Source organism: Panthera leo, chromosome B3, assembly GCF_018350215.1.
Source record: "Panthera leo isolate Ple1 chromosome B3, P.leo_Ple1_pat1.1, whole genome shotgun sequence".
Lineage (NCBI taxonomy): Eukaryota > Metazoa > Chordata > Mammalia > Carnivora > Felidae > Panthera > Panthera leo.
In genome coordinates, this window is record NC_056684.1 from 103483115 (window position 1) to 103494052 (window position 10938).

A 10938-nucleotide genomic window follows, 5' to 3' on the forward strand; every position below is an offset into this window, starting at 1 on the left:
TGCGTATGAACATATATGAAAATGCTTCCCAAACTGCTGTTTGATTTTCCTTCAACAGTTCTAGAACAGTGGCTTTGTTAGAAATGAGATGGCCGTATGGATGAGAAGGGAGGTGGTAAAGCACATATTCAGACTTTTTTTTTAAAGGGCTGGGCATTCTGTACCCTTTCAGCGCTTGTGAGAAAGCCCAGTAAGCGAGCGAGGGCTTTGCAGAAGAAGGTTTTACAGGGCTGTGCTTAAAAGGCAACCTTCCCCAGATTCCTGTTTCAGGCAGGAGGAAACAGGGCACGCTGCTCTTAAATGTATTGTTCTCAGGCCCAGCTGGCTCCCTCCCTCTGCCTCTCTGGGCGGCAGAGGGCAGCTTGCAAGGAGGCAAGCTGCTTGGAGCAAAGACGTGGGTCCTGCTCTCAACGGGCCGTCACACACACTTAGAGCCAAACCATGGCAGGTCCAGGGCTTTCTACTCTCTCCCAGGGAGTTCCCAGAGCAATTAACGAAACAGAGGCCTAATTAGGAGCATTTGGGATTTACTGCCGACTTTAAAGTGATCCTGAGACCCTTTTAAAGGAAAGTGAGGTCTTTTCCCAGGATCCTCCAAGCAGGAATTTGTCAAAGATTTGTCTAAGGGTGGCAGAGCCTGGCAGCTAATTCTCCAGCCTCTCCCAATGGAATCTCGACTCTTTGAAGAGCTTTCCTCCCATCTAGAAAAATCTAAGGAGCAAGGCAAGGAAACATAATTTTGACCACCTGAGGCCTCACCTTTTACAAATTACTTTCTCTGCCATTGATGTGTGTATTTTCTTCAGCAAACGATGAGTTTTGCTTTTGACTTCTTTTCTTTTGACTTCTTTTGTAACGTCTGACAATTGAGACCACGTGACTGTGTGCCTCTGTGATTCCCTCAGAGTAATCCTTCCAACGGAACGCAATTAGCCATTCCTGACTATGTGCTTCTCGAACCGAGAGGCACCAAGAAGAATGACATCGCTTGTCGCTTCTGGCTCAGTAACACTCATAGGAAGAGAGATACAAGGTATAACTCTACAGAGATACTTTTCTCACCTATCAGATTAGCAATCATCAACAAGTCCATGGTGCTGCGTCGGTGAGAGAAGGTGGGAAAATGGGCATTGCCATGGATAGACAGGGCCCTGCCAAGGGAGCTGGGGGCATTTAGATTAGTGCAGTTCAGGGCTATCTATCGAGTTCACAAATGCACTTACACTTGACCCAGCAACTCCACTCCTGGGCATTTTTCCTATAGACATCCTCATTGGCCTACAGAATCTGTTTACAAATAGGAAAGCGGTTACATGAACTATTCGTACAGCCATAAAAAATGAGGAAGCTTTTTACGTACCAATATATGCCAGATATATTGCTAGATTAGAAAAACAAAGGGAGAACAGTGTGTACAGTAGGCTCTCACTTTTTTTCTTAAAGGGAGTGATTGCACAAACACAGACAAGTAAGTTTGAATATGTATACAATGTCTAGAGTGATAAGCAAACCAGGGTTAACACTGTTTGCCTTCAGAGAAAGGAACTGGGGAACAAGTGTAGAAGGGATACTTTTCCGTATACCTTATTTATGCATTTTGAGTTTTGCATTCTGTGCAATTAGCTTCTTTGGAAAAAAAGAACGAAAGAAAGAAGGAAAGAGAAAGTAACAAGGAAGGAAATCTGTACATTCTCAATGCTTCCATTCTAAGTCCCAGGATTTGGCTTGGTCCATGTGCTATAGTGCACTATATTCACCATTTTTATAATTTTAATACAAAAAAATACAGTATTACATTTCTTTTTTAAAAAGATTTTATTTTTAATAAGCTCTATAATTTTTAGTAATCTCTGCACCCAACGTGGGGCTCAAACTCACAACCCTGAGATCAAGAGTTGCATGCTCCACTGACTGAGCCAGCCAGAAGCCCCCTGTATTGTATTTCTGAAGTGGTTTCAGATACGGGATTGACATAGGAGTTTAATCTTGGTTAAATGACCTCTCTCAATACAACATTCTGTTTCGTTTCACAATTCTTTAAGCAAAATTAAAATAAGATGGATGTAGAGATGAATTTCAGATGCTTAGAATCAAATCAGAAATACATCTCTAAAAGCAGATCTTAATATTTGATCTGATAGATGGTAACCCAATACCAAAGATAGTATATTTAAAGCAGAAATAAAGTTTACTTTCACATCTCTCTCTCTTTTATTTTTTTATTTTTTATTTTATTTTATTTTATTTTATTTTTTTAAATTTTTTTTAATGTTTATTTATTTATTTTTGAGATAGAGAGAGACAGAGCATGAACGGGGGAGGGTCAGAGAGAGAGGGAGACACAGAATCTGAAACAGGCTCCAGGCTCTGAGCTGTCAGCACAGAGCCCGACACGGGGCTCGAACTCACAGACCGCGAGATCATGACCTGAGCCAAAGTCGGACGCTTAACCGACTGAGCCACCCAGGTGCCCCTCTCTCTCTCTTTTATAACCATTTCATGAATCACTCTCTTCATCCTCTGTGTGACTCTTATGAATTCAGTTTATACTTTGTTAGGTCGCCCCATAGTACCTGCTGAGAAACACTATTTCCTGTGGCCAAAGACGTGAGCCTTAGAATAAAACAGACTAGGTTCAGACCCCGGTGCCTCGTCCGCCAGTTATGTGACCTTGAGCAGTACTGAATCTCTCTGATCCTCCGCCCCTCATCCGTAGAATGGCACAGTCCTAACGCATTGCAGGGTATGTCCGTGATGTCACTCGAGCCCAATGCCTGGTGCAGGGCCTGGTGCTCAGCGAGCTCTCCAGGAAGGGTAACTACCATCTTTGTCCTCATTCAGGCTCCTTGCTTCATTTCCTAACTTAGTCATAACAGTGACAACAGGACCGCCTCTTTTTCAACCAGTTCTTCTCCCACGGCATCCATGCCCCGCCAAAGGTGGGCACTAATGAAAGGCCAGTCAGCTCCTAGATCTTAGAGCTGGGGACCTCAAAAGCTCCCTTAGTGTGGGTCCAGCCCCTTGTAGAGATAAGACATTAGCTTAGCTCCATTTTATAAAAGGTAGAATGGTACCCCAAGAGGGGGTTAAATAACCTGAACTTTTACTTTCTTTAAAATATAGTTCTTTTGTTCTTACAAAAGTACAAAAGTTGAGTATATTTATCTTTCTCATTACGTTCAAATCCATCCATTACATTTCTCATTATATCTGGTATTGGAGTCTCTCCTCCTTTCGTGCTCATTTCTAAGACTTGACGGAAAAGTATCCCTATTATTTTTTTTTGGCTTTATTGTACCCTCATTATGTTTAGGAAGTGAGATCAGATGATCGCGGAGAGGTTCTCAGAGTTGCTAAGGAGCAGGGGATGCTGTGGGGGACCACAGAGCTCCCCTAAAGCAAGAGGACAGGGTTTCCTGTCTACGGTCTTGGCAGCAAACAACTTCTGAGAGGCCTTCTGGACTGATGCCCAACCTACTGGGTCATAGATGGAACTCAGAATGTTCTAGCCCTTAAGAAGCCCAGGATGAAGAAAGGCTGCCAGGCCAGCTCCGTAAGTGCCCACTGGTTACTATTGCTACGTTATGAGCATTGTTGTCATTACATTACCCTATTGTACCTTATTGAGGCCCAGTGAGTTATATTTTGCTCAATTTATATCAAGTAACTCTTTCCTGTACTTAGTGCAGAGAAGTTGACAAAAGGAATTAGGGCAAAACAAAATGAAACAAATTCAGCTCCTTCCAAAGGCATCCAATGCCACATCTTTCCACACTCATATTTATTTTTAGGTACTCACAGGGGAAAAGGGCACTGCTTATAAAAGAACCTTCAAGTATGGGCCTCTGCTAATGTCTGCAGCATCATCAAGCCTCACCACACCAAACCACTTTAATTCCCCTAAACCACCACAAGAATTCAGTACAGCGTTTGTCTTAAACATGGTGGCTCTGGAACAGTCAACCTGAACTTGAATCCACCATCTTCTAATTACTGGCTCAATGACCTTGGGTAAATTCTATAAACTTTTTATGGCTCAGTTTTCCCATTTATAAAGTGAGAAAACTACTTTGTAGAGTTATTATGGGGGGATGTATAGGTACACACAACTTTGGAGAATGCCATGCAAATAGTAAGCCTTCAACACATGTTAGCTATCCCTGTAAACTCCAGGATTTCCCCCTTGCTGTTCCCTTTACCCAAACACTCACACTTTCCATGTGTGCCCTTTTTGCCATTTAGCTTTTCCCTCCCTCTTTAGAATCAGCTTAAAATCAGCTTCCTCCAGGAAGCCTTCTCAGAAAAGCCTCCTCAGCCCCAGCCAAGACCAGGGTCCCTTTCTTTGGGGCTTCCTTAGTCCCTTGTCAACCCCTATGTAGAGAATGCCATACTCATCCATGAGCATATGTTTACTTGTCTGGCATCCCACCATATTATAAGTTTCACAAGGATGGTTATTTATCGTATCTGCAGCACCTAGTCAGGTGTTTGGCATGCAGTAGGTCATCAATATTTGCATAAGACAGAATGCATAGGAACCTTGTCTGTTGAGGTTGTGTTCACAAATGTCTTTGAGGAGAGTTTTGTATCGGAATGCCTCTTGACATTCAAAAATGGTGAGCCAATCAGAGATGGACAGCTAGCACAGATCTTGACATGGATTTAAACCTTGAAAAAAAAAATGAATGTAGATTATATAGATAAACCACTATCAAAATACCCCGGGTAGTAAGCGCTTAGTCCTCTGTGTATTTTGGATCCTGCTGGTTGTTGTTTTGACAGATAGTAGCTAATTCCCATCCAGGAGGTGAATAAATACATTCATGGAGGTGAAAGGGGGTGGTGACATTAGAACTTGATCCTCTGGGTTTCTGCGTGGAGAACTCGCAATCATAACCTTCCCTGACTCCTTGACTATCGTCCAGTTCTTGCTCCTATCAGGAGAGCATGACCTCAGGAAGAGTGGCTTGGCATGAGCACCCAATGGATCCAGCCGGGAGTTTCCTCGTTGTAAGGACTCGAGCTCCCCAACCTAATATATTTTTTAAAGTTAATTTATTTATTTTGAGAGCGAGACAGAGAGTGCCAAGCAGGCTCTGCGCTGATAGCGTAGAACCCAACATGGGTCTCGATCCCACAAACTGTGAGATCATGACCTGAGCCAAAATCAAGAGTTGGATACTTGACTGACTGAGCCACCCAGGCACTCCAACCTAATATTTTTTAAAACTGACAAATAGGTCCCTTAACTGCTAACAGAAGAGCAATATGGCTTTGTATCTCCTGACCTAAAAATATGTCTTTGATGGCCAAAGGTGTCTGTGTGTCTGTGCGTGTCTGTGTGTCTGTGTCTGCGTGTGTGTTTTCTGAGGGTGGATTTCTAGGACAGCCCCTGTGTTACTTCCACACAGAGCTTGCTCTCTGGTCTCACTAGCAGGAGCACACCCCCTTTTCAACACGGCCACTAGAAAACGAACGGTCAAAACTAATTTTCAGAACTATGAAATATAAAAGAATTACAGACACGCAGAACCTTAGTCCCCTGACGATGACCAAGTCCTACCCTGTGCTCTTCCCATGAGAAGCCAACCCAAGCTGAGAAAGTAAGAGGCCCCAGCAAGGCTTGCAGTTTGCGCCCCAACCTCCCTTCTGACTCCGTCTCACTTCTTCTTACCCTTCTTCACCTCACTTTTCTCACTTGCTTTTAATTCGTCCTTCTCAACTCCTTGTATTTTTGTACACTGCCCTCAATTGTTTCTAGGAAAGATGAAATGCACGTGAATACCCTCGATAAAAACCATATCATCGTTAAAGCAGACACTCCTGCTTCTGGGAGCCCTCGTCAATGGGAATTGAGTGACTGGTGCTCACTGCTGGTTTGGGCTGAGCCGCCGCTGGGAAGTCTGTGCCCGCGGTGAGCTGGTCATGGACCGAAGGACGAACTCCGTCTGCATAGTAAACGCTCTCCAGCCTTATTTCATGGTGCACTCCAAGACCCTGATTCCAAGGTAAGTACACAAAGCTTATTGTTTTCTTTGGGGACCTTTTGCCACACTTCTCCTCACTGTGCTTTGAAAACTAACCACCAGAGTCTGGTCATTATGGCTTCATTAACTATTCCTTGTAATTGCACCAGTCATAATTAATTCATTTGTTATTCACATGGGTGACATACGGACCCTTTAATAGATTTTCCTCAGGGAATTACACATATTAAATGATATTGATGGCGCTTTCAGAAGAGATTCAAAGGGAACTACAGTATAAACCATTTTGTCTAAGTAGCAACGAGTTACTTTATTATAAAAATGAAGTTAATTATTTTAATCTCTCAACCTTTTTCAGATAAAAACCAGAAAATGTATAAACTAGTTTTTCCTCCTTCCACCAGACAGTTCTAATCCGTAATTCAGAGTGCCAAAATAAAATCATTCTTGTAAAAATAGATGGTGCATTTATACAAATGCATGCCAGAGTATTTAAGTAAATCATACTTGAATTAATTTCAGGTTAAAACCTTTCCTTTAAGCCTCTCTCTCTCTCTCTCTCTCTCTCTCTCTTTTCCCAGAAACCATCTGTATTTTAACATCTTACTGCACAGCTGCATTCCTCATGTTTAATTTATGTTGGAGATCTTTTGTGACAAGACCAACTTATTTTTCAGATGAAATCAACTCATTTTAGGTAAAACACTGGTGACCCAAATATTACACACTTTCAAATTATGCATAATCCCTCCCCTGCCCCTGGGTCACACAAACACACACGCGTACACGCACACACACATTCCCCCTCCCCTTTTTTTCAGTAGGAATGAATGAAAATTCCATACTGCCAAATATTTAACCAAATACTTTAATCACTGGTTGTCTGGTAGAAACATCAGGCCTTTGCTGACAGACACACAATGACATGGCAGAACTACAGCAATTATCTATGTAATTCAGGTTAAAAACTAAGCTCAACAACCAGTTTTGCCTGAAATACCCCAATCACAGAGAGGGAAGAAGAAAAGTGTCCCTTTGGTTTCTATTCTCCCCGTAATTGCCTTAATTCCCATTTGACTCCGTGTGAGTGGAATCACAGACACAGAATTTCAGTCTCTTGGAGATTATCTAGTTCAACCCCCTTATTTTTCACATGAGAAAACTCAGACCCACAGAGGTCAAGTGCCCTGCCCAGGTCATTAGTAGGTGGTGGCAGGGTCCAATCATGAACCCGGATTTCCCAGTTCCTGGCTCAGCATCCTTACAACTGATACTGTCTTGCCACCTGATTCCAAGGTCCCTAGAGGTCAAAGGAAATGGTGCCAGCATGAAGCACTATAAAGGAAGACAGTAAAATGCCACCCAAGACTTTGAATCCAAATCAAATGCAACAATTCACCTCAGCTGGGCATCAAATAATTTTCTTTGCACGTGTTCTACTAGCAAATGACCAGCTTTGAACATTTTTTTTTTTTAATGTTTATTTAGTTTTGAGACAGAGGCACACAGAGAGTGAGTGGGGGAGGGTCCGGGAGAGCGAGGGGGGGCACAGAATCTGAAGCAGGCTCCAGGCTCTGAGCTGTCATCACAGAGCGCGGCGCGGGGCTCGAACTCACAAACGCTGAGAGCAGACCCGAACTGAGCCACCCAGGCGCCCCTCAAACAGCCAGCTTTTAAAAGCACACATGAGCATGACATCATCCAGCAGGCCATATAATTCAGAGGTGGGAAAAGCATTAGACAGACACTATTAAAAAACAGAACAAGACAAAGCTACATGAGTCTTCACAAAATAAACTAAAACATATTCCCATTCCTAATAGGACCCCGGTGAAAAACCTACAAAAAAAACCCAAAAACCAAAAACCAAAAAACCCTTAAGACCTGCAGGAAAACTCAGGCCCAGGATGTTTTACGAGCTTCAAATCTACCTGGGTGTCCCAGCACACAAGCCGGGTTATCAACTTGATAACCTTCAAGCAAAGCAAACACATTACATCAGACCATTATGAAAGAGCCTGCACTCAGCTTCCACGTTCTCTCCAGAAGGGCTCCCAGCCTGCTAGTGGGGTGCTCTGTTTTCAGTCTCCTGGGGCATTGCATATATCCTTTGTTTTTGAAACAAGAAAGTTTTCGTAATTCTTCCAAAAGGGTGCTTTCTATTTTAAAGCCAGCCCAGGACCTTGACTGTTTTGCTCCCTTTTCTGCCTCGAAGCCCAGCTCGTGATTTTTTTATTTCTTTGTTTTTGCATTTTTATATCAGGACTCGCCTGATTTTCAGGGCCATGGGGGCCACCTGTAGGGTTACCTGTTAGTGTAAGCCACCCAGCAAAGGTTGTGCTCGTCCTGTATGCTCCTGGCTCGAACGGAGGACCCGGACTAAGGTCAAAATTATTATGTGGAGATTAAACCGTAGAATTTAATTATGTGTTCTGTTGCTCCTAGTACATTTATTAATTTAGCAGTATAAACTGACTGGAGCTAAACAAGCAGGACTGATTAATTTGCAAAGACATCTAGGTAACAGATTGTGATCAAAGCGGAGACCTGATCCTGTTAGATTGAAATGTGTTGTTTTGTGCTTGCAGGAAGGACATGGTGTGGCGTGGTTTATCTTTATCAATGCTTTCCTCTGAAGGAGGGGAACAAGCTTGCAGATACTAATCAGGGCTGAGGCCCTGCCACTCAATAATTACCCACTGTCTCATCATAATCCCGGAACTAAGCCCCTGCCCAATCCATCTGGGACCCTTTTCCATCTATTGCACAGCTCAAGAATACGTGTGTAAGCTATTACCTCTGGTCGTGCTATCTGTCCCCTGAGTATAGATTCATGGCAGTGACCAATTAGGTGGCCGAGTTCTCTCTCCCCCTTTGCTTCCAAACCACGCTTGCTGTACTTCTCAGCGCCGGAAAGGGAAGCACAGACTCGTGGGGGTGCGGGAATCCACTCACCTATAAAAGCTGTCTCGTCACGGTCACTGGTGAACATCGCATGATGCTTAATTTTGTGGGCTGCTCTGAAAATAGGAGCGGCAAGACCAGAACTCTGTATCTCGAGGTTTCTTTAAGCCACTCTCAACCTGCCACTGCCTTATGCTGGAAACAAATCACAGAGTGAGGAAAATATTTCTGACCTTAATCCAGAAATCAAACGGCCGGGAAGTGAGGAGGGCAAATGTGGGTATAATTGAATTCTGGATCCCTGAATGAAAACCCTGTATTGTACCGTGGTTAAAAGCACGGAGCCCTGAAGTCCAAGGGGACTCGGGTTGAAATTCTGGTTCTGTTCTCGCCAGCTAGTCACTTAACTTTTCCCTCTCGATAGAACAGTGCCGGCCATATAGGGTAGGTATGGGAGTTAACAGAGACACTCCCTATAATGCATACAACTTGAAAATGAAAAGACCTGGGGGCATCTGATTGGCTCAGTTGGTAGAGCATGCAACTCTTGACCACGAGGACGTGAGTTCCAGCCCCGCATTGGGTGTGGAGCCTACTTTGATAAATAAATAAATACAACCTCAATATGTGTTAGCTAGCCCTCCCACTACATTTATAGCCAGAACCAAAAAACCCAGCTCCGGTTCAAATTGTGCCAACCATTATGTGCTAATTATTTTACATATACATTTCCTCTTCCCAAATAAATTGCACATTCCTGAAGGTCAAAATCCATTTTTTTTTTTAATATCCCACAGGTGATAGTTAACAAATGCTGCCTGATTCTTTCCCTTGAACTTAAAAACACCCTTCATAAAATTCTTCATAAACAGTTTTGAAGAGGGACAAGTGGTCAGTTAACAATTTTCCAATAAAGAAACAGAGACAACAGTGATGGTCAGCAAGCTGCTATTGTTAGTGGTAGAAATCAGTGGATACAATCCAGTGGTCGCTAGTAGAAGAACCCGCGGGGCAACTGCGTGATGCCTACTGTATGCTCTTGGTCAGGGCGAAACCCATTTCAAACCTCAGGGACCGTTTTCAGTATATACGCTGTCAGGGCACACGCCCAGCTCCTAATTAGCCAGGACCCCATTTCAAGATCTTTGCTGATGCTGACGGTATTTTAATTAGTTAAATCTACAACTTGGCTCTTCTTGTTCTTCTCTGGCAGTCAGAGAGGAAAATCTGCTAAAATGGGAATGTTTCACATTCACCCTTCCAAAACACCCCTTCCCTCACCTAAGGCGTTGAGGATGCACCCTGAAGACGGACCATCCTTTGGAATTTATACCGGCAGCTCTGACAGCTGTTTTGTATTTATTTCCATGGTCGGCCCTTTCAATTTGGGACTCTTATTCATTATATAAGCAAATATTTGTTAAGGGATCGGGCACAGGATGAGGTATGTTTGTCAGGATTGTAATTAAGGTGGTGTGTGCACCAGAGTTAGAGGAAGACGGGACGGGGGTGGGGGGGGTGGGGGGGGCGGGGGGAGGATCCTCAACTCACGGTGGCTGTGTTACTTCGAAAGACTTACCAACCTCTCTAGGCCACATCTGTCCCCTGTATGTGTTATCCTTGTTTGACTGTCCCAAAACATAGGTGAGTAAGAAACAACCTGGATAAATATTTTAAGACGCTCATACATGAGTTTTGACAAATTCTTGGCCTATAGCATATCCTAATGCCCTCTTATTTTTTAGAGTGAATTCTAATTTTAAGGAATTTTTGAGTATGTTTTAGTTCAATGCTCTTCTAATGCATTCATCAACATTTTAGCTCATACAAAATGATTATAGATATTACCGGTGAGTACTTCGCATATGACATGATTATTTTTTTCTTTTTTTTTTCAATATATGAAATTTATTGTCAAATTGGTTTCCAAACATGATTATTTTTCTGAACGGTTATGTGGTTTCACGGATTCACCCGGCAGTTGCCCAGACAGAAAACTACCCTCAGGAGTGTGGCATTCACTTTTTAGATTGTTAATTGAAATGTG